This window comes from Littorina saxatilis, linkage group LG3 (assembly GCF_037325665.1).
Source record: "Littorina saxatilis isolate snail1 linkage group LG3, US_GU_Lsax_2.0, whole genome shotgun sequence".
Taxonomy (NCBI): domain Eukaryota; kingdom Metazoa; phylum Mollusca; class Gastropoda; order Littorinimorpha; family Littorinidae; genus Littorina; species Littorina saxatilis.
In genome coordinates, this window is record NC_090247.1 from 50,315,686 (window position 1) to 50,336,475 (window position 20,790).

Here is a 20,790-nt window from a genome sequence, read left to right on the forward strand (position 1 = left end):
CGCTTAATTAGGAAAGAAAAAAGTCTGTTTACGGTAACATAGGCAAACAAAAAATAGGGTCGGTAGGACAGGATTTTTTTTTCTACAAAAAAACATATTTTTAAGTTATTTTGCCAAAAAACAAAGACCTTTTTTATTCTTTTTTTTTTCTTTTTTTCCCAAATGCCAAAAAAAGTCTAGGGTCGCGCGAAAAAAATAGGGTCGGTCGGGATACCGTAAACAGACTCTTTGTTTGTTTGTTGGCCTAACCATGAGACATGGTGCGTTATTACGTGTATCCATTACTCAGCAGGAAATCATTTTGTCGTGTGAATAGCTTTTGTTTTATAATGCTTTATGACCAATGCAGCCGTGTATAGGCGAAGTAGACCAGGAGGATGTCGGGGGAAGCTTGGGATGGGTGGTTTCGTTTGGAGAGGATATTGGCATGCTGTCAACCGTACATTATTAAGGTTTGTGTGTACATGTATTTTGTACTGTTGTTTTGTATGTTTAGCATCATAGTTGATGTTCCCTATATAACTGCATTAATTCATTCATTTGTATGTGTTTAGTTTTTTTGGTGTTTATTGTTATATTTGATCGAATATATATTTATGTTTGTTTTTTTAATCTATCAATTATTTTATTTTCTAATTGTTTCTTTCTCTCTTTTTGTTTTGTTTCTTTGTTCCTTTCTTTTTTCCCCTCTTTCTTTGTTTCTTTGTTAATTTGTTCGTGGGTTTGTTTGCTTGCTTGTTCATGCGTTTTGTTTGTTTGTTTGCTTTTTTTCTATCCTTGACATGAACTTTTTTTCTCTTATGTCATTTGGTATAGTACCTAACTTAAATTCTACATATTATCTGTCCTTGTCTTGTATCTAAGTTGTCCGTCCCCCTTTTCTCTCTCCTACTCTCGCCTCTCCCCCCCCCCCTCCCCTCCCCCCACCTCTCCATCCTCGCGACAACCCCTCTTCCTATCCTACTCCATCCCTCCTTTTTCTTTGAAATTGAACATGATCGACTATATGCACTCCCCAGTCTTGTCCCAAATAGCTCGCTGGCTATTCTCGGGCCGTATCCCTCGCTATGAATAAGCTAACTGGGCCATTTCCACACTGGGAGATATGTAAATGTTTTGCTGCTGGAGTGGAACCCGTTTAACGCTATCGATTGGACCACTTCCGTCCTCTCCACGCCTTGGCTAACATGACATCTTTTTTCTGGCCCTTTAAAGGAGTGCTTTCACGTTGGTTGCTATAGTATAGAAAGAAGCACACACACAATCCACAAGACAGGTAGGTTATTGGAACGTTGAATTATTGACAAAACAAAACGTTGTATTAAGTGGGACCCTCCACCACGAAATGAGTCGCATGTCACCTCGCGCGGTTCTGCGCTAGGCTTAATATAAGTCCGGGGAGTGTCTGGTATACAGTGTGAGGGTCACCTTAGTCACAGGCTTATAACTCAAACTCTCTTTTCTAACACGGTTTTCACCACTGGATAGAGCATAAAAAAACTCTTTAGTAAAATGTAAAAATATGAAAATCATGCAAAGGTGACATGCGACTCATTTCGTGATGGAGGGTCACATTTACAGTACGTCGACCCAGAGGTATTTGAAGCAGACAGACAAACGCTTATGATACAAATAATGAACTTATTTCAAATCGTCGATGAAACTCGCTTGCAAGTTGCCCTTGAGGTAATGATGTTGAGACTAGTTGTAATGTTTTATACAGGTCGGCACCTGGACTGAGCTATAGTAGATAGTCACTAAGGCACCTGGACTGAGCTATAGTAGATAGTCACTAAGGCACCTGGACTGAGCTATAGTAGATAGTCACTAAGGCACCTGGACTGAGCTATAGTAGATAGTCACTAAGGCACCTGGACTGAGCTATAGTAGATAGTCACTAAGGCACCTGGACTGAGCTATAGTAGATAGTCTTGGGTGGAGGTTTCATGTCCTTCAGTCTACACACCTATTAAGAACTGGTTGTAAATGTTTGACACAGGAAGGGGGTGACAGGGCTGGGCGTTAGCTTCATAAAATAATAGTAGATACATGTAGAAGAACATAGTTCTATTTATATGTTCACATCCCAGGGATGTTGCTGGCAGTTATTTAATTAGGCGAATTTGCCAAAATGCCAATCGAAGTTTGGCAATTTTCTGAAGTTTTGGCAATTTTCTGAAGTTTTGGCAATTTTCTGAAGTTTTGGCAATTTTCGAAGTTTTGGCAATTTTCTGAAGTTTTGGCAATTTTCTTAAATGTAGGCTATTCTTGGCATCACATTTGTACTCACCGTAAGTAAAAAAGGTCGGCAGTACTGCCGAAATGACTGCAAGGTTTTCGGCGATTTGAAAGACGTTTTGGCGTTTTCCGTCGACTGCCGGCACGCGAGAAACGACATCCAGACAAACGCACGTGACAACACAGACAACTCAAATTTAGGAGGAAGACCAGCAGAGTAGTCACGGGTAGTAAGTGTTAATAGAATAATGTTTTGCTCTGCAAACGGGGCGGGGTAGGGTTAGTAACTCAAGCTCCAAAGTTAAGCAACCTTTTTTTTAACAACAATTCATTTCTTAACTTTGTTTAATTATTGACTGTTATCAATAGTAACTATCCAAAGCTAAGTTTCCCCAGGGACAAATTGTGCGTATCGAGATTGTATATCAGGGTTACTTAACTCTTTAGCGTGAGTATATTTAAAACTAGATTAGGCTGATACTTGAAGAAAAGTGCTTGTTGTTTGAAGTATCAGTGGTTGTGATGAATAACTCACCATTCGTTCCCGAACACAAGAAACATTAATACATACAGGCCTAGGAGACGCAATGTGGAGAACTTCTTGTTGAGGGAAAGATCGAATACGAACTCAAATGAAGAAATGCTAGCCAATTGTTTAGATGCATTGAATCATTCTCTGTAACGGTGCTAAGGGATGTTCAGAGTTACAAGCCGAAACAACAAGAAAGAAAGAAAAACAGAAAGACAGACAGAAAGAAAGAAAGACAGAAAGACAGACAGACAGACAGAAAAGACAAACGAAAAGAACACGAGAAAAACACCAACCAACGAAAGAGAGACAGAATGAAAGAACGAACAATAGAAAGAAAGAAAGAAAGAAAGAAAGAAAGAAAGAAAGAAAAAAAGGGTAAAAATTAAAGGTTAAAGCCAAGGTCAATATTATTCAGACGTGTATGTTTTTGTTGACCTTTGCAATATACATTTACATGCAGGCATGTGCGTGGCACTCACGTTTTTACCTATATAAAATCTAGACACTAGAATATTAATCGATTTTTTAAGCAGTTTACATGGCAGACCTTCTAAGCTGACCCACTACCCTAACGACCTTTATCATAAAAGTATGCATAAGCATTCGCAGAATCTTTAGATTAGACATTTCATCCAGAGACTCTACACACTGACTTTTGAATCTAATTTGCATAAATTATGTTCGTGTCCTCAACGTGCTCCGCATACCTAGTTCTAATTCATTCACTATGACTTGGCACGATTTGTTAAAAGCACTGTGATTTTTTAAGATTGTTTAAGGTAGAGGGGGGGGGGGGGGTGACTGTATTATGAATCGTTTTTGACGTGTTCAGATTAAAGAATCCGTTCGCACATTTCACCAAAGATCTTAAAAGGTACATACGAATTGCACGTGTAAATTGCAATATGCTTTTGCAAACACTAATTGTTATTAGCCTTTTGTATAGTTTTGAATATTGCTATTTCATATGTTACGTGGATTTCCATTGGTCAACTGGGCAAAACTGAGCTTAGTGCAAAAGTGATATCGACGACATTTCCGTCGATATCAGTTTTGATATCGACGACCTCTTTATTGCTTCCCCACTTCAAAAACAAAAACACCTAAATTTAAAAACAAACAAATATATATGAAAATGTAATTATCCCAGAATTTAGTTGAGCAAGTGACTAAAGACTTTTTGAAAGGAAAGACATTTTAAAATACTGAAAAGTACAAGAAAAGAGTGAACAAAAAGAAATAATAATCAGAGGGAGGGATATGGAACAGCCAAAACTGAGACAAATACTTTTGTAATTTCTTTACAGTAAATACAAAATGTCCAGAGAATTAGCAATATATCTAACATTGACTGACTGTGTGATGATATCTTCTGCTCATTGGTCTGTTTCGACAGTGATATCAAAATCTCGACCTCCGGTCTCGATTTTGATATCACTGTCTCAACAGACCATAGCAGAAGATATCATCACACAGTCCGTCAATATTGGGTACTGTTCTTGACCTTCTTTGGCCATGCTTTTTTTTGCTCAGTGTGTATCAATGATTTAAATCCACAATAGGTAAATATTGCTAGTTTTAATTTAAGCTATCAATCGGATTTTATTCCTACATGAGGCATGGTACACTTTGTTGTTGTTGTTGTTGTTGTTGTTGTTGTTGTTGTTGTTGTTGTTGTTGTTGTTGTTGTTGTTGTTGTTGTTGTTGACGACGACGATCCAGCCTCGCATTTGATACATCTCATTTTAACCCAGGGTAGGCATTTGTTGCTCCCGCAGTGACCAGCGACGAACTGGTTTTGGACAGAGTACAAACATTGCCTGCTTGTGCAAGGCACAGTCTCTGTCACGCTTCTTTTCGTGTGTGTGTCCAGTCTAACGGTACAAAACGTTCGGTTTCTGAACGTTATATATCTCCTTTAAACACAACAAGCCTATACCTCTCCAGGGACGAGTTCCTTCGTTCTTCTTTGCGAGGTGACCAACGAAGAACTGGTCAGTTTTGATACTGTACAACACTTTCGGACTTTGCAAGACACAGTCTGTCGCACTACGTGTTCCACATCTCCTTTAACCGAAACAAGCCCGTACCCCTCCAGGACCGAGTTCTTTCCTCCTTCTTCGCGAGGTGACTAGCGAGGGATTGGTTTTTCATACAGCACAAACACTTTCGGACTTTGCAAGACACAGTCTGTCGCACTACGTGTTCCACATCTCCTTTAACCCAAACAAGCCCCTACCCCTCCAGGGCCGAGTTCTTTCCTCCTTCTTTTCGGGGTGACCAGCCAGGAATTGGTTTTGATGCAGGAGCGGGAAGAGCTCGCCTGTGTCCCTCGTGAGACCGCATCATGGGGCATGCAAACCAATGAGTTGTTCTCACCGCACTTTCTTCCTTTGGCCCTAGCTTCTTTTATATTCCGAGGAGTGTTTAGGTATTAGACCTCGTTCCCCGGCCGAGACCTTTTATCGCGCGGAGCCACGCTAATAGCATATTTATATTATTCATGAGATTCCTCCAGCGCTTTGTCTGGGACCAAAATTAGGAGGAAGAGATGCTCTCTCAAAAACCAGTTAATCGAGAGCTGCTGAATTTTAACCACCGCATTCCCGTAATCCGATCTTCTATTGGGCCCCTGAATAAATTCTCTCTCATCTCCATTTTCTCTGTTGGCAAAGCAAGTCCTCAGTCGACGTCGTCGGGACTTGGGAGAAGGAAGCCAGTGTTATACTGGCCGCTGGTAGCTAGCTGGTGTGTGTCTCTGTGTCTGTGTCTGTAGTGCATGAGACAGACATAGAGGTTTTCCAAGTCGGGTGCATGCATGTCGTGCAGGTCTTATTCTTCAGGGTGTTCCTTGCCCTTTTTTTTCGGCCTTCCTCTTTTTTTCTCGTCCAGCCAATTTCGCAGGCGAAACCGGGTGGCCAGGTGGCTGGTCGGATACCTCCCTGTATATCTGTGCAGGATTTGTGCAGCGCAGTAACCTGCCTACACGTCTGGATTACCTGATCCTCAGGAACGCCGTTCACGTCACACAACCGACGGAAGTTGCAACTCGACATGGTGAGAGGAGAACTGGATGTGTCTGCTGGCAGGGAGAGAGAAAAGAGAGAGAGAGCAAGCTGGCAGGCAGTGTTGGATTACTACACAGCTGTGGGAACAGTGGTCTTCCGCTGATACGCGACTTTTCTCCCCAAAAAAAGAAAAGGAAGCGGTGACGTCACGCGGAGTGAAAAGGGTGAAACTGAAAAGAGACAGTCAGGATTACGTAAATGGAAAACACCCTTTCAGTGACGGGAAATGACGTCATACAGACAGTGACCAGAGACCGAGAAGAGTGACGGAAAGAAAACGTGTGATGTCAGAGTGAGTGATGAAAGTCAAAAATAGAAAGGTATATTACCAGGAATGTACGTTCTGCTACTTACAAGTATTACTATTGTGGAAAGAATGACGTAATGTAGGGAGATAAAAGGTGACGTCAGCACTGAATGCACTGATGTCAGAAGAAGTACCCTTGCGTCAGCAATATTATAACCGACCGTGAGTTTGAAGTTTCAAGGTCAGAATGGATGGAGAAAGTTTAGAGTAGAAAAAAGTAACACCAACTATAGCAGAGGTTCGGATTTAATAGTCATATATTAACAGAGAAAGTGGCAGCGTGAGATGAAATGAAAAGGACAATATATGTATCTTGACAATCGTTCTGAGCATGTATTTTCTTCGAGGTATCATACACACTTTAAATTACATAAGGGTACAGGGTACAACTCTGAGCAAAAGCTAAATCAAGTTGAAATTAGATTAGCACGTCTTAATTTCTCTCAGGTGACAACTGCGCTTTGAAACGGTACTGTTCCGGACTAGGTAAACCTGATTTATAGCGTGTACGTCTCAGCTATAAGTGATGCGATAGGATATTAGTATATCATACGGACTGACAGAAATGCTTCTCAAGCACTTTTAAACGAAGCATATGTTGGGTGAAACACTTTTTTAGAGACGTACTCCAGGGTTAGTTCATAAGGAAACTCAGGCTAAAAAAGAAGAAGGATAAATTTAAGCTGATAAACTGGGGAAGGGCAGAGGGCTGACCCTAGACAGCAATCCTTTCCCTTAAAGAATTAGGGAAGTACAGGTGTTACACAAAGAGGTGAACTCTGACGACAAGTTAAAAGGGGGAAAGGCGTGGCATGGCTGATCCAGCGACACCGAATCCTTTGTTGGACTGACAGTACAAAGAAAGTCAGAACAGACTGAGAGAGAAAAACATGTTAAAAGAAGAAGGCGTGGTCTACCGTACACACTAGATTCCCCAAAAGGAAGGATTCCCAAGGACTGACGAATGTGAAGCTAGATGTGACTGACTGGGAAAGAACTGTTAGGTATAGAAGAAGAGGGGCGTGGTCTACCGTAAAACATATATTCTGCCTTAGAATGGTTTGCTCGGGACTGACGAATTTAAAAGCCGTGGGACTGCTTGAATGGGGTGTGGTCTACTTTGAAAACAACAGATTCTGCAACAAGAGTTGTTGTTTTGTTGTTGTTGGGTTTTTTTTTAAGCGAAGGTCGAATGCAGTTTTAGTGGGACGAACGTAAAAACAATAGAATGAACCGGAAGAAGCAATATTCTGTTCTGTGACTGTTGAAAAACAATGCTCTGAATGAAGAGATCTGCAAAGACGATAGAAAACAATTCAAACTGACGAGAAGAAGGAACAAACAAGTCGCGTAAGGCGAAAATACAATATTTAGTCAAGTAGCTGTCGAACTCACAGAATGAAACTGAACGCAATGCCATTTTTCAGCAAGACCGTATACTCGTAGCATCGTCAGTCCACCGCTCATGGCAAAGGCAGTGAAATTGACAAGAAGAGCGGGGTAGTAGTTGCGCTAAGAAGGATAGCACGCTTTTCTGTACCTCTCTTTGTTATATTTAGTCAAGTTTTGACTAAATATTTTAACATCGAGGGGGAATCGAAACGAGGGTCGTGGTGTATGTGCGTGCGTGCGTGTGTGTGTGTGTGTGTGTGTGTGTGTAGAGCGATTCAGACTAAACTACTGGACCGATCTTTATGAAATTTGACGTGAGAGTTCCTGGGTATGAAATCCCCGAACGTTTTTTTCATTTTTTTGATAAATGTCTTTGATGACGTCATATCCGGCTTTTCGTGAAAGTTGAGGCGGCACTGTCACGCCCTCATTTTTCAACCAAATTGGTTGAAATTTTGGTCAAGTAATCTTCGACGAAGCCCGGGGTTCGGTATTGCATTTCAGCTTGGTGGCTTAAAAATTAATTAATGACTTTGGTCATTAAAAATCTGAAAATTGTAAAAAAAAAATAAAAATTTATAAAACGATTTAAATTTACGTTTATCTTATTTTCCATCATTTGCTGATTCCAAAAACATATAAATATGTTATATTCGGATTAAAAACAAGCTCTGAAAATTAAATATATAAAAATTATTATCAAAATTAAATTGTCGAAATCAATTTAAAAACACTTTCATCTTATTCCTTGTTGGTTCCTGATTCCAAAAACATATAGATATGATATGTTTGGATTAAAAACACGCTCATCAAAGACATTTATCAAAAAAATGAAAAAAACGTTCGGGGATTTCATACCCAGGAACTCTCATGTCAAATTTCATAAAGATCGGTCCAGTAGTTTAGTCTGAATCGCTCTACACTCACACACAGACACACACACACACACACACGCACGCACATACACCACGACCCTCGTTTCGATTCCCCCTCGATGTTAAAATGTTTAGTCAAAACTTGACTAAATATAACAAGTCGCGTAAGGCGAAAATACAACATTTAGTCAAGTAGCTATCGAACTCACAGAATGAAACTGAACGCAATGCCATTTTTCAGCAAGACCGTATACTCGTAGCATCGTCAGTCGACCGCTCATGGCAAAGGCAGTGAAATTGACAAGAAGAGCGGGGTAGTAGTTGCGCTAAGAAGGATAGCACGCTTTTCTGTACCTCTCTTTGTTTTAACTTTCTGAGCGTGTTTTTAATCCAAACATATCATATCTATATGTTTTTGGAATCAGGAACCGACAAGGAATAAGATGAAAGTGTTTTTAAATTGATTTCGACAATTTAATTTTGATAATAATTTTTATATATTTAATTTTCAGTGCTTGTTTTTAATCCGAATATAACATATTTATATGTTTTTGGAATCAGAAAATGATGGAGAATAAGATGAACGTAAATTTGGATCGTTTTATAAATTTTTATCTTTTTTTACAATTTTCCGATTTTTAATGACCAAAGTCATTAATTAATTTTTAAGCCACCAAGCTGAAATGCAATACTGTACCGAAGTCCGGGCTTCGTCGAAGATTACTTGACCAAACTTTCAACCAATTTGGTTGAAAAATGAGGGCGTGACAGTGCCGCCTCAACTTTTAGAAAAATCCGGATATGACGTCATCAAAGGTATTTATCGAAAAAAGAAAAAAAAACTCCGGGGATATCATTCCCAGGAACTCTCATGTCAAATTTCATAAAGATCGGCCCAGTAGTTTAGTCTGAATCGCTCTACACACACACACACAGACACACACACACACACACACACACACACACACACAGACAGACAGACAGACAGACAGACAGACAGACAGACACACACACATACACCACGACCCTCGTCTCGATTCCCCCCTCTACGTTAAAATATTTAGTTAAAACTTGACTAAATATAAAAAGCAGAAGGAAGAGGAGAATGAGGAGGCGGAAAAGGGATACCCAGTCCAGTCAAAAGTTTATTCCACAGCCCTTTGGGAGTCTACGACTGTAATTATGCACAAACAATGAGAACAATCTGTTTTTAGATAGAGAGAAATATGATGAATCAAAAACCGAGGGAGGTTTGGGGGGAGGAGGAGGAGGAGGGGGACGAGGAGGAGGAGGGGGACGAGGAGGAGGGGGACGAGGAGGAGGAGGAGGAGGAGGAGTGGAGCTGGGGGTAGGGGGTAAAACAAAGAGGGTGTGTGGGTAGGGCTGCATCACTCAAACTCCTTTTAACATCAAAAGGGGCGTTGCAGATCTGAACCCAGGGCTTGCTGATAAACTAGACTAAAGGCGTGACAAAGTAGCTCTTACGATGAAAGGAACTTGGGGGAAAAAGGAACAAAACGGAATAGAAGCTCGATGCACTTGATTCTCGGACTGATAATGTATCTATCTCTTGACGAACGAATACAAAGACACACACCACTAGGGAACGGTAACTCTTCCTAAACAGACTGAGAAAGTGTGAAGATGACCCTTTCTTTCTACTTCAAGAATCTAAAATGTGAAGCAATACTTCACATTTTCTCATTACAAAATAAATTTAATGAAAATCGTGAATCATTATAAAATATATACTAAAGAAATGTATTTAATAAAAAAAAGAATGTTTATGTTACGCTTAAAAAGTTCAGAGAGACAAAACGTCTACGGGTTCAGACACAAATAAACATGAGGATGTAACAATGAAATAGTCCGAACAGATAATAGTTCAGTTCACATACCACCACCCCAACCCCCCCCCCCCCCCCACACCACCACCACCACCACCCACCCCAACGCACACACACGCACCCCTCCACGTAAGGTTCCCCCAAAACATTTCCGCTTACTCATCATTACTTTTAATTATAATCATAACAGTGAACCATGAGCCAAATAAAATATAATTAAAGATTATTAAGATAAGTGTTGAAGCTATCACTTGTTCGCCATGTTTTGCTATCTGAATGTGTATTGATTATAATTTCAAGAACGTGTCCATAAGCAATCTGCTTGTTAACGTTCTTAATGTTGTTATTGTTTGAAACGTGTGTATGAGAATTTGAATAAACACGCTTAAACCAACCATGAGCCAAGGCGTCTAAAGCTATTTGCGTTCGAGGACCTGGAACGCTCAAACAACCCAAAATAGCAGAAACAAGGCATAAGAAAGTGTCAGCCAGGATTGTGTTGTCACTTACTCGGTCAGTTTCGGTTAGTGGAGATATTAGAGACGATCTTTGTCGTTGTCAACAATGCATCAATTCGTTAAGTTGTTTTGCTTCATTCATAGATCATTCGAATCATTGCTGCACTGTTGAACAAGATTCAGCATGAAAGGAAAAGCCTTTGGAGAACAAAATACAATGAACAGACACTTGCTTTGCCTGCACAGCTTGGCTCATCTAAAGCTTGGAAGAGTCCGGCACAGGGGCTTTTCAAGGTAAAAGAATCTTCTGGAAATACACGAAGCTCTGAGTTTTTTTCTTTTTTTCTTCTCTACAATGAAACATTACCCCGTCTCAGCTCCCTAGGTATCCAAAAGAAGTTCAAGAACCGCCACAAAAGGTGAAAACGGTTATTCAGTGAGAGCAAACATTTTTGGTTTCCTTTAAAACGATAAAGCAGGGAAACGATGTCAAGAAAGTGTGCCAAAGAAGTTTCGACCCATTTTTCTTCAACACAGAAGAATACCCCGTGAATTTGAGATGAATAAACAGCAATATGCAAAGACTCTCAGGACGGGAAACAATCAGAAGAAAATGAAAACTATTGTCTTCAATTACAATAAAAACAATGTCTTTCAGCGTAAGCTGTTCACATAATGTTGCACATCAAAGATTAAAAGAATGGACAACAGAAAAATAAGGAGACACTAAAAAGAAAGATGGACAAGAAAAGAAGACAAGAAGAAGGGTGCTTCCTCCTGGCAGATAAAAAGGGCAGGAAAAACAAAAGAAAAAAACTGGCAAACGTGAAAAATGAACCCAAAAGGAGATCGAGGAGACACGATCGAAAAGCCTTCCGGTGACAGAAGCTTCCTTGGGGATGTCCTTCAGTCGGCCATTGTGGCGGAAAAATAATCCTTGCTTGCGCCATGGATACCCGCGTGTGATGCACCATTGTTCGCCTTCCCCTTCCTCTTCCACCTCAGGTAAGCAGTGTGCTGTCAACTCTGCCCTCGTAACTCAGGCAAGGGTCTGCTTTCTGCCAGCCCCTTGTGCAACCTGTCCCTTTGTTCTCCATGTCTACCACTTTTGCTCCTTTCTTTGTCTTTTTAGCATTGAATGTAAAGGGGGGTAAGGGGTAGGGGTGGTTGGCCTTTGCCTTGTCTTGTTTTGGTTTTGGTTGGCTGCTGTTGGCTTTGTAATAAAGGAATCTTGGTCCCATTAACCTCCTCCTGATTCTTACAAATGCTTTGCCCTACTGCAGCCCCCCCCCCCCCCCCCCCCCCCCGCCCTCCTCCATCCGCCTCTTCGCCTCCCTGCCTCCTCCACCTCTTTTCTCCCGTTCTTGGCTTTACCTGCTCGACTTTCATGCCTGTTTCAAGGTTGGCATTCTGAATTGAGCCTCCCTGTCTTTCCTTCCTTTTCCCCCTTTTCGTTCTCTTCGATGTTGTTGTATAGATGGTTGTAGTTGGTCGTGGTGGTCAAAGCCGTAGTCGTAGTCGAGGTCGTGATTGTGGTTGTGGTGCTTCCTTCTTCTTCTCCTCTTTCTCCTTGACATCTTCATATCTTCTCTCCTTCTCCCTCTCTCTCTCTCTCTCTCTCTCTCTCTCTCTCTCTCTCTCTCTCTCTCTCTCTCTCTCTCTCTCTCTCTCTCTCTCTCTCTCTAAAGGTATAACTATGTCAATGTAATTTTGTAATTTTTTGAGTTCTCCTTATGTAATTCCTTAAATGCACATTGTGTTGCATTCTGTACAATGTATCTCTGTATTTCATATTATTGAATTTATATTTGTAATGTGCGTCTGTCTTTATGTGTTGTATAAAGGACAGGTTGGAAGAATAGGCTTTGCCTAAAACCTTTATCCTTTTGTAATAAAGTTCTGAGTCTGAGTCTGAGTCTCTCTCTCTCTCTCTCTCTCTCTGTCTTTCTCTCTCTTTCTCTCTCTCTCTCTTGCTCTCTCTCTCTCTCTCTCTCTCTCTCTCTCTCTCTCTCTCGTCTTTAGTCTTATTTTTTGTCATATCTGTATGTATGATCGTACTCGCAATAAGAACATGCTGTTGAATATGTTTTGCTATGGCGAAGATCTGACTATCAACGGATTATCTGCGTGTGGGGGCATAATGTTGATGAACGTCTAATGGCCTGAGTGTGCTGATCCTCTCTTGCTGGACTCTTGCAATTGCTTGCTTGATTTTGTTTATCTCTTTCTGCCTGCATTTGGCGATGATTTACACCCATAGACAATCTTGCATCCAGTGTGCTTTCAAGGTGCAGTACTTCACGTGGACAAAACTGTTCGTTTTGGTTACTTTTGTGTACAAAGAGAGAGAGAGAGAGAGAGAGAGAGAGACAGAGACAGACAGACAGAGACAGAGAGAGACAGAGACAGAGAGAGACAGACAGACAGACAGACAGAGAGACAGAGAGACAGACAGACAGACAGAGACAGACAGACAGACAGACAGACAGACAGACAGACAGACAGACAGACAGACAGAGAGAGACAGAGACAGAGACAGAGAGAAAGAGAGAAAAAAAAGGGCTTAATCCGTTATTCAGCTTAGCAATCCTACCACCCGTATGTCCTTCATTTAGACCATTCGTATTTGTCTGTCCAGCAATCCACCAATCTACCAATGCACCTACCATAAACTCAAGCAAGTGATCAATCGATTAATATCAAAAAGAGAAAAACCAATCAGCAGCAAACTAACTCTCCCGACCCGACGAAACGTTCCTTAGTGTGTTCTGCAAGCGAAGGGCGATTTCTGCTTCCAGTCATGGTCTCTTTCCAGGCGTGCAAGTTATTGTCACCGAGCGGTACTGGGTAATGCATTGTTCGCTTGAGGTCCTGAGAGTTTGGGAGGTCTCCACAGAATCGTCTGGTTGGCAGTTTCACTGTCGGCTCCGTGTCACACTCTCCTCCTTTGTCCTTCCTACCGTAATTTCAGTTGCGCATTTTTGAACTCAGCCCTCTCCCCCTATATTTTCCACTTTCTCCAAAAATACCCTCCCCACACCCCTCCTCTTCCTCTCCTTCTTCTCACCAGCCCAACTTGCTTTCACCCCCCGCGGGTTAGGGGGAGTCCCATATTGGTTGGGACGAGAAAGAATTTACCCGATGCTACCCAGCATGTCGTAAGAGGCGACTAACGGTTCTGTTTCTCCTTTTACCCTTGTTAAGTGTTTCTTGTATAGAATATAGTCAATGTTTGTAAAGATTTTAGTCAAGCAGTATGTAAGAAATGTTAAGTCCTTTGTATTGGAAACTTGCATTCTCCCAGTAAGGTCATATATTGTACTACGTTGCAAGCCCCTGGAGCAATTTTTTTATTAGTGCTTTTGTGAACAAGAAACAATTAACAAGTGGCTCTATCCCATCTCCCCCCTTTCCCCTATCCCATCTCCCCCCTTTCCACGTCGCGATATATCCTTGAATGGTTGAAAACGACGTTAAACACCAAATAAAGAAAAAGAACTTGCTTTCCAGTTTTCTCGGAGTCATTTTCACTCACCTTCCAAACATACACACACACAGATCGTTTCAGTTCTTTTTGTGATTGTAACGTTCAGCTGTGTGTGTGCTTCTTTTGCTTTTTTTTTTTTTTTTAGTGTTCCTTCTTCCTATTTAGTTGCCTACCCTTTTCTTCTATATATCTAGGTCTTCAATTCCTTTCGATTCTCTCCCTGTTTTTCTCTTCCCTCCCGCCTTTTTTTTTCTCTTCAGTTTTTCTTGTTTCGTTTTCTTCCTTTCTTTTTTCTTGTCGTTTTCTGTGCAAGCCTTTCTCTTCGAATGTGACTCGGCGTGAGGAGTGAAGAGTGCCGGAAAAGGTTTTACGGTCTTTGCAATCAGTGCTGGCCCATTCGGAAATTTTATGGCGGTGTGGTCTTCTTTTTCTCGCGGAATTCTCGACAAAGGCGACAGTGTGTGCGAGCGTGAGGTGGGGGGGGGGGGGGGGGGGCGGGGGAGGGGGGTGCAAGAAGGTGGGGGTGGGGGTGGGGGGAACAGACCACAGTGGTAGCTGACTCGGTGGCACAGAAGCAAAAGCGCAACAACAATGCGCTTCTGTCGAACCGGTAAGGTTATTGTGCTACCTATAGCGAGCGAACAACCTATTGTGGATCGGAATCGAAGGGATAGGGTGATATGGGTCAAAGGTGGGCGGGTAGGGAGAGAGAGAGAAAGAGAGAGACTGATAAAGAGTTACACAGAGAAAGACATACAGACAGACAGTACAGAAATACAGAGACAGACAGACAGACAGTGACGGAGACAGAGAGTGATAGACAGATAGACATACAGCGATAGACGGGGAGAGAAGAAAAGAAAGGAGAGGGATGGGGGGGGGGGAGGGGGGGGATTCGGCGTTGAACGAAAAAAGTCGTTGTCCTGGATCTGAGGTTTGCGAAGATCCAAAAAGTGTATCTCTCCACGGAAGATTATCAAGACGAACGAGGCAAACTGCAAATTTGCAAACGTTTGATCACGTTGCCATGATGTGCTGTGCCTGAACCGAGTTGTGTCCCTTGTCTACATTTGTTCACGTATTTTGTAGAGAGAGAGAAAAAAAACCCATTAAAATACAATCTAAAATAATTATTGCCTACAGGAATTGAGGTGTCCTCACAATATGTCGGTTTTATACGCTGGGCCTAAAATCTTTTACAATGGTGAGGTGTATTTTTCTCTGAGAAAAAATACTGCACTGATAAAAAGCCTTTTTAGCGCGAAGTCTCGCTTGTCCTAAAAGTTGGAGTTGATTCAGCACTTTCAGCTGGCGTTTCAGATAAAAGTCACGTTTAATATTAATAGTTTTATGTACGGTATGCTAAGTATCAAAGGTTCAGAGGCCATTATGTCTGACTTTCTCTTTTTGTGTGTGGCAGCCAAGGCCCAGTAGATCCAAGTTCGTGACAAAATGGAAGAGAATGTTTTTACCAGAAGAAAGTTACAACCCTGCGTGGACATTGGAATCGTTTCGATTGTTATACTTTCTGAAGTACTACACATTGTGTGCCTGCGAACTCAGGGAATGCTGTTCCCTGAGACACTGACTACATATAACAAAGATAGAATCAAAAAAGAAGAAAGTTTATTTGTTGGAACGTTTTTTATTGACAAAACAATACGTTCCAATCACAAATATGTCGACCCAACGGTCTTTTAAGTGCACAGACAAACAATACGTAACAAGAACTTAGCTTGGTTGAGTTTTTGGGCGCTTGCTGGTAAACCGCAAGCGAATGAATGATTGTATGACGAAATGAATGACGTAACTAAAAAGGAATGACGTACACTTGGTTTAAGCGTGTTTATTCAAATTCTCATACACACGTTTCAAACAATAACAACATTGAGAACGTTAACAAGCAGATTGCTTATGGACACGTTCTTGAACTTATAATCAATACACATTCAGATAGCAAAACATGGCGAACAAGTGATAGCTTCAACACTTATCTTGATAATCTTTAATTATATTTTATACAAATAGGGTAAAGAGAGAGAGAGAGAGAGAGAGAGAGAGAGAGAGAGAGAGAGAGAGAGAGAGAGAGAGAGAGAGAGGGAGAGGGAGAGAGAGAGAGGGAGGGAGAGAATGTCTGGCTACATCAATTGCACAGTTAATATAATATCAGCCGAAGCGATTAGTTAACATAACATAGTCTTGTACAACAGAGAATATTTTCGTGTTCAAAGATATAGTTAAATCAGTATTTCCAAACAAGAGTGTTTTGCAGTCCAGAACGTGTGTTGGCAGACTATTGAATAAAATGGTTCTATGTTCTTTAAATTTTGGACAGTGTAATAAGAAATGTTCAGAATCTTCCGGGCATGCTCCACACGTACATTCTAAATTATCAGAGAGGTGTCGGTTAACTAAGTCTTGTTGCAAATCGCTCATGTTTAATCTCAACCTGCTGTGAAGTACCTGACCCTGGCGGTTGCCTAAATAATAATACGGTGGAACAACAACATCTCCATCGGTCAAATACCTTTTAAATTCACCAACTGACTGCGTTTGTTGTATATTTTCTGGAAGATTATTCCACAAAGCTGTCGTTGAAGGAAAAAATGAAGATTTATATAACTCACTTCTGCACAATGGAAACTTACGTTCAAGAGGGCGTCGTCTGTGGTAAGGATTTACATCGGAAACCAGGACCGGCAGTTTGGAATATAAATATTCTGGGGTTAAACGATTTACAATTTTATAATACAGCAAAAGTACACTTAAAAGACCGTTGTCTGTTAACATATTTGTGACTAGAATGAATACCCGCTTTGCCGGGTACCCGCTTCGGAAGAAGTAGAGCTGAATGATACCCGGCTTCGTCGGGAAGAAGTAGAGCCGAATACCCGGCTTCGCATAAGCAAAGCGTTGAATCGAAACATGTTAGTTCACAGATGACAAGATAATTTCAACATTATTCATTAGAATGATTTGAACTTTTGCAGTATTGTTTTAGACATTTTGATAGATGTTTTGTTCAAAACGAATTTCTCTAGGAAAAACAGTTGAAGAGATACAAATGTTGCTTTTGTGGGTAAATTTTTTTATGAAAACGGGAAAATGTGTATTTCTTTAACTTAGGAATTCCCTCCACTTAGTAACATATCAACAGCCTTTGTGCACGCTGTGTACCATGAGAATTTGTTGATGAATTGATTTCGTAAAGGCCACTAATGTCTTTTAATAAATAAATTCATTTAACAAAATTCAGCTCAACACAACAAGCAGTCAGGCCATAGATTTGTGAATATGTGTGCAAGTGTAGGGATTGTCTTATCCCATGTAAAAGCCGGGCCACATCTGAGATGGTGAGCCTTTAAAGGTATAACTATACGTGGTGCTCAAAGATGAATAGGTTCAGGCTTGAGACAAACGGAACAAGAATTACGGGCAGTCAGTGAAGCAAAACGACCGCTGTCATGAGCTTGTAAGTCTTACGGTAATTAGGCTTGAGCAAGCGCTTCCGCTGTCATCGCACGAGCATCCTTTGTGCGGGTGTTTTGTGGCTCTAGCAAAGGAAGGACATGATTTGTGGTAACGAAATGCCCAGTGTGTATAGTTTTCAACAACTTCAAGACAAGGAGTGGCATTGCTGACATTGAGTGACATTGTGTTTGTTCGGTACCCTGTTTGTTTGAAGAAGGTAGGCACTTTTAGGCAAAACAACTGAAGAGTTACAACTACAAGATTGTCAATGTCAGTTTTCTGTTTGTGTTCGAAAATTAATAGCTCTTGTGTGAGTTTGAGACAAACGGAACAAGAATTATGGGCAGTCGTAGAAGCAAAACGGACCGGTTTCCTAAGTGGCATGAGCTTACAAGTCTAACGGTATTAAGTGTTCGAAAATTAATAGCTTTAAGTTTGAGACAAACGGAACAAGAATTATTGGCAGTCAGAGAAACAAAACGACCGCCATCCTCAATAACACGTGCTGCAAGTTAACACCTGTTTCTGTTATTGACTCCTTTGTCACGGTCGTTCAAGCTGTTGTTTCTGGTCATCGGATAGGCCCAGTAAATCATAAGGGGTGGAAATGTATCGCTTTTGTTCTTTTCGGCTACAGTGGCGGTTAAAGCGTGGCTAAGTACAGAGTGTAGCTGACCAGCTGCCGACTGACCACGGGTCTTCTGAAGTCTTAATCTGTGATACTGTATGGTGTGAGGGAGAGTTATACGACTCTGCTTGTGCCATCTGGTATTTGATTCTCTCTGAACTGACCCGCCCGTTCAGTACGGAAATGTTGTTGTATAGAAATGAGAAAAGGACTTTCTTTTTAATGGCTTTTGTGAGAAAGGGTTGAAGCACTCAGATTAGAATTAAAGATGAAACCATAGGAACAAAGGAAAGAAATCATGTTGAATTTACACTCTCTTGTACTTTCAATTAGTCAGCCATCATGGCCTAATTCCTCTCATTCTTGTTTTCTTCGTTTTGGTTGCTTTCAAAAATTATTCTGCATCTTATTTCTTCATTTTGTTATGACCAAGTGTGAACAGGCAAAGTTGAACTTAGTTATTGTTCACAACTTGCTATTGCGTCGTCTGCTACCTTCCTTTGTTTACCGTTTCGGCTAGTAGGTTAGCTCCCCTGATTCACCAAGGCTGACCTAATTACCCAGTCTCATTGGTCCAGCGAGCGATGCATAGCTGACTCGGTGTAGGGATTTTTAAGATGACCATTTGCAACATATCTTGTAGACCCTTTGTGTAGGCAAATTACATTTTGAATTAGGGAATTGTTTAAAAGGTATTCTGTAGGCAAGTTTTTCTAAGCAACTTATTGTGTAAGTTGAGTTTTCAGCGCACTACTTTTATCGCGCTATCATCTTAGCTGCAGTCAGTCCGGTACTGCCCTGGAACTGTTTTTTATGCACTGTGCCATCTTGAACCAGTGACCACTCTTTTTAGCTTCTGGCTGCGTTTCACCAGTTTGATCTGATTCCCGGACCGGTGTGAGGTGTGAGATGTGAGGTGATGAATAAACCCATGCACACTCTATACAAGATGTTCAAGTTTTCCTTCCCCTTGTTACACAAGTATTAAAATAAATTAGGCCAGACCGTCGCTGTACATTTAAAGCCGAAAGCAATCGTGCTGTCAGTTTTAAAACTTGCCCTCAATCGACTGACTCTTTCTAGTTTGAATGCTTTTCTTCTGGTTATCTTTTTTTGTTTTTACCTGATATCGTTTTGGCACTTTGGCACATAATACAAACTGCAAGAACGCGCATGGTTTTACAAGGCTCTGTACATCTCCCGTGTAAACTGTCAATGTTCCACAGGCAACCAGTCCAAATTGATGTTGTAGCGCTAGTAATAAGTAAAAATATGTATGCAAGAAATGGCGCTACAAAACCTATTGTCTCAGATATCAGTACTCTCACGTAGTCTTTTGAATACCAACCCTGAAGCCGTTATTGTAATCGCAGGATAAGGGCAACCGCTCTTAGTCTTAAAGATCCAGTCCTTCCCCTTCTGACCGCCATGCACACCACCACTTATCTGTCTAGGCTTTTACATGAAATGTGAGAATGATTTCAATCAGACACATACCAAAAACCAACAGCCTGCCTGCTTTCTGTGCTGTCTCAATGTTTTTCTGAATTAATCTTAACATAGACTGATAACATTGACAATTACAAAATCAATTCATCAAAAATGCTAATGCATCACAGAAGGCAGTCAGGATGTGGTAAGTTTTGGTATTTTTTTTTCAAAGTGGAAGAATTTAATGCTCTTATCCCTTGCAAAAGCCCAGTAAGGGGGATCTATGCTGATTTAGAAGATAACCTGCTCGGGAAGAGAAGTACCTTTAAATAAGAATTCTGCGGAGGCATAGCACCTGTTGCAATGGGGGAGCCCTTTCAGACGTCAGAGCCAGAAACACGAAACCCTGGTAACACGAGACCCAGTTCTGTACTTGCTAGAATTATTCATACCTTTCCTCTTTCCCTCTGTTTTCTGCGTTGAGTTCAATACTTTGGAGTTTTATGGGCGCTTCTAATCTACGTTGTCGCTGTGAAGGCGGGGGTGGGTTTCTTGGTGGAGTGTGTGGTGTGTGTGTGTGTGTGTGTGTGTGTGTGTGTGTGTGTGTGTGTGTGTGTGTGCCTGTGTGTTTGTGTGTGTGTGTGTATGTGTGTGTGTGTGTGTGTATGTGTGTGTGTGTGTGTGTGTGAGTATGTGTGTGTAGTCAGAAACTTAATCCTGAACATGGCAGCACGGCTGAATCCAACTCCAGTCACGCAGAACTGAAGAATAATGGAGAAAGCCATGAATTTAAGAATACAAGTTTGTGTTTCGGGTTTCTTCTGTATGGGACGATGGACTTGTTTTAACTGTTATTGGTCCGTGAATATTATAAGCTTAAACCTATTTCGTTATGATGGTTTTGATACTCATTCACGTTGAAACACACGCACAAACACATGCACACACACACACACACACACACACACACACACACGCACACACACACACAGTCTCTCTCTCTCTCTCTCTCTCTCTCTCTCTCTCTCTCTCTCTCTCTCTCTCTCTCGTTAAAAT

At 41.2% G+C, this 20,790-nt stretch overlaps 1 protein-coding gene across 12 annotated transcripts in view; it reads left to right on the plus strand.

The window, feature by feature from the left end:
* Positions 1-20,790, plus strand: part of LOC138962567 (uncharacterized) — a 274,245-nt gene that overhangs the window by 125,365 nt on the left and 128,090 nt on the right. Inside the window, exons 1-2 of one of the 12 annotated variants that reach the window (XR_011454553.1) lie at positions 5,485-6,130; positions 10,862-11,722. The exons of 10 other annotated variants lie outside the window; for them this stretch is intronic. The gene's annotated coding sequence lies outside the window, so the exon portion shown is untranslated. Of the gene's footprint in view, positions 1-5,484; positions 6,131-10,464; positions 11,723-20,790 lie in introns of those variants that run through there. One more of the 12 variants, XR_011454552.1, reaches the window with a different exon arrangement.